Here is a 3995-nt window from a genome sequence, read left to right as displayed (position 1 = left end):
GTAACCTAGCTGCGGTGTAGCCCCTAGTAGTAAAGCGTCCATACCTTATGTCAAACCGCCCACTTCCTGAAAGTGACAGGTACCACGCCCCCTTTGATTCAGAAGTACACACCCCTTTGATTTAGTCTTATTTTTCTCCCTTTTTTATGGGGTTTCTATAATGTCAGGATGCAGGGTTGTTGTAATGTGTGAGTGCTTGGAGGTTGTGCAGAGTGAAGCCCCTTTTATGTGATCTGTACCAGATTCATATTATATTGGATGTCACACATAGTTTAATTTAACTTTAATTGTATATTTATCTAATGCAGTGTTCTTACTTGAAGTATAAATTGAAACCCCCTTAGATTCAGTCCTATTTCCCTTTCTCCCTTTTTTCTGATACAAAAAACAATATCCCAGATAAAAAGAAATATTACTATGTTGTAAAACAGTTTAATATAGCTTTAATACAAAGTTAAATATTCAGCAAAAATTTATACAGCAAAGAATAAAACTTTGTATGTTTTCTGTAGAAGGTCTGGACAAGAGGCTGTGAGAGGCTCAATAAGTTTAGAATCTAAGGGTTGCTCTGTCCTTATATTCTGTTCTCAGCTGATAAGATCCTATTAGCACACTGCCCCTACATTAATTACACTGTATGGTGCAATATGATGTATCAGAAAAGAAAAAACAAAGTTACGTGAATGCTGAAGTGCTAAGATAAGGGAAAATCTGTCAGGAAGTACCTGACAGGATATACTTTTTACACAAAAAAACAGAAGTTTAAATACACTTACCCAATATGCTACATCAGCATGTATAAAACCAGTAGAAACAATTGCATTACAGAGATAGCCACACAGTTTGTAATAAGGGGAGCCCCCTTTTCTTTGGGGGTAAACTGCCCCTGTGTTATCCCCGTCAGGGTGGATGAAATAGGGGTGGTAGAAGTGAATTATCCGAATGGTTCAATAAATGCCATTTTTATTTCTTTAAGATTCTCTTGCGTAGTTGAATTACCCACAACTGTAGAGGAGATATTTAGTTCAGCCATTGTCAGAAATATGTCCCAGCCAGTAGGTATTTTGTTTTTTAGCAGGCTGTGACTCTGAGTCAGGTCTCTCAAAATGCTGTACCATGCGTATCTGGAAAGGACAACAATTACAGTTAAAATATATTTCAGGAAATCGTTTTCTTACACCAAGCCCCTGACTGTGATACATAACTTTAATAGGTATATTCAAATATTTCTCAAATTCTTCTCCAGGATGAGTGCCCTGTCTTTTAAATAGAAATGTTTTACCCTTGTTAACTTTGTTCAGGCCCCTACCAGTCCTATCTAGTCATAAATTATGTTCACAAGCTATCTTTTTATACCCAGCAAGTAGCTCTTGACAGTCTTTCTGTAGGTCTGATATGTCCTGTATTTTATTGTAAGGGAATGTCCTATGCTCAAACTGTAAATACCTATTCATGCAAGATTTTATTGATGGCGTATTTTGTCAGACGCGTATCTGAAGGCCGTCAAACGGTTTATGCAATTATACATTTCTACAGAGCGCCGTAGTTTTTCTGTAGATAACTGATCTATCTTTGTATGTGAGATACGTTTATTTTTGCAACCCGAAAACTGTTTGGGTCTATAAAGTGTGGCTTACCATCAGTATCTTTGTAAGCTTTATTTTCATTCGCTTCAGGGATTGCAGGTAATGATGGCGATCTTTTAGAGTTTTCTGTCATTTCATTACATCTTCTGCGGCAGGTTCAGCGATGCTAAGTTGCCTATTTTCAGTTTTAGGTTTCAATTTCCTGGATCGCACTGAAAATGTAGTTATAGACACGTTTAACGATCTTAGATATTATTACAATAGCTATACATTTTCACATCCAAAAAAAGTTTTATGTATCTATATTACTTTTTCTACCAGCGCCGCTCTGCTTTTTTCTTCTTGTCATCAGAAGTACGGGTGTCATCTATTACAACAAACTTTCTTTCTACACGAAAAAATGTATATTTAATAATACTTCTGCGCACAATTATTAAAATATAACTGCTGAATCATATAAGCACTAACCATTAATGAGCAGCTCCATAGCAGAATCTAAATTTGCTTCCGCGGCTGGCTGGTCATAATTCACTGGCACAAAACACTCTTGAGCCGGGGACTGATCACAATGTAACGCCACCATAAATGCGTCACCAATTTCGGTATTCAAAATTCCACTTAAACAAGGAGATACCCCACAATCAAGTATAGAAAATATCAAAGGCGACTTTACGGAAAAAAGTGAAAAATAAATAAATAAAGATTCTGGTTACCTAATTGAGTATCTGTGATATTATAGGATAGGGACAATGCAATATTATCCTGATTCTCCATCTAAAAATAATAACTTTACATTAAAAATATACACAGACACAATTTACTCTGTAATATAACAAGTAATAAAAAATGTAACTACAACTTACTTTTTGGATGTATTTCTGAACTAGGTCTTGACGAGTTGTCTAAAGACAAGAGTCTCAATAAGCTTAGAATGCTTAGACAGTTAAGGATACCTCTGCTTTGTGTGGTCTTATATCCTGGTTTTTCAGCTGATAAGAGGTCGGGGGTTGAAGTGAAGTGTCTGTTAATAACATGTCAGTAATTGCATGTCAGAGGCATTATTTGATATAATCCTATACTATACTGAATTATATCATATTATATAAAGCCTTGTATAGAAGATGTAACAGCGATATACAATCAAATTGCAGGTGATTTATTGTTTTCACTGGAAATATGTTGAACATGCGCTATGACAATACAAAAATATGACACTACTGCACACAACGCAATACATTTAGGTATGAAGATATTTTACCAGATATGGTATATAAATCATAAATATAGTCAATATTAAATTGATTCTCATGTGGGTGGATAAATTGATAAGTCTTTATTATGTGATAAAATAAATAAATAAACCATATCATAGGCGCATATTGATGTTTAGCAATTAATTATTTGATGTTACTACACATATTATATATTGTTAAAATTTTATAACAAATGCAAATAGTTAATTTAAAACAAGTAAGCAAATAACTAACACCAAAATGCTATTCAGGATCAAGAACAGGGACATTAAGGCATGGTTATTTTTTTAATGATAATGCAACATTGTTTAGTTTCTCATTCCTGGAGGGAATTTAGTATTTAACTGCATTATCCAGTGGGCATTGCGATCGAATAGAAGACTCCTCATATCTTCATCTCTTTAAGGTAAGGAAATATTACTGGAAATGAAATGTAATGCATGAAGTATGTAATATAATAGATGGACTAGATACAGTGGATGCTGACAATACGGGCTGCAAAAGCAGTATCACTCTACTATTCTCACCAAGTAGAATTGCCATTGGCAAACATGATATTAATCTCTAACAACTTCTAATTTAGCCTTGTTTCAATTCAGTAACATTTAGAATATGCTGCATGCTTGGTAAGCTGCCGGCTGCCTCCATGTCAGATGTGAACCTGTGAATTCTGCCATGGATTCTTAAATAAAAATGTATATCTGCTTTGAAATCCTTAACAAGTGTCCTTAGAATCACAGCCATGTCTAATGTAACTAAAATATGAAATGTTCTCTGTCACTTTAGTGACATAAAGTGTGAATAATGGCGGGTTAAACATTGTATGAGGGTGGGGGGGCTATTATCTATCTTTTTTAGACAGCAATGAAATGGTGTTAGGGATCAGTTCTAGTGTCCGTAAACAGTTAGAAAATGAGGAGGAAATATGTATAAAAATATTTACAGACAGGGAGAGCTCTAGAACAGCGATGGCAAACCTTTTGGAGACAGAGTGCCCAAGCTACAACCAAAATCTATTTGTATATCGCAAAGTACCAGCATGACAATTTAAGCAGTAACTAATTGATCCTTGCTATATCACAGGTTTTAATCATATTGTTGTCCTGAATTCACCAATACAATAGAAAGATGGAAAAATTTGGAGTGTAGCTTCCCT

The 3995-nt window shown here is 34.9% G+C and overlaps 1 long non-coding RNA gene across 1 annotated transcript; it reads right to left on the bottom strand.

Moving 5' to 3' along the window:
• Positions 1-1047: 1047 nt before the first annotated feature.
• Positions 1048-2518, bottom strand: LOC140065755 (uncharacterized). Its single transcript, XR_011848037.1, has 3 exons — positions 2450-2518; positions 1638-1798; positions 1048-1124 (listed from the first exon to the last, which is right to left on the bottom strand). It is a non-coding gene; the product is annotated as an uncharacterized lncRNA (long non-coding RNA).
• Between the last annotated feature and the right edge of the window lie 1477 nt (positions 2519-3995).

The sequence above is a fragment of the Engystomops pustulosus genome, chromosome 6 (genome assembly GCF_040894005.1).
Source record: "Engystomops pustulosus chromosome 6, aEngPut4.maternal, whole genome shotgun sequence".
Lineage (NCBI taxonomy): Eukaryota > Metazoa > Chordata > Amphibia > Anura > Leptodactylidae > Engystomops > Engystomops pustulosus.
Note: the sequence above shows the minus strand (reverse complement) of the source record. Positions and strands in the feature narration are given on the sequence as shown.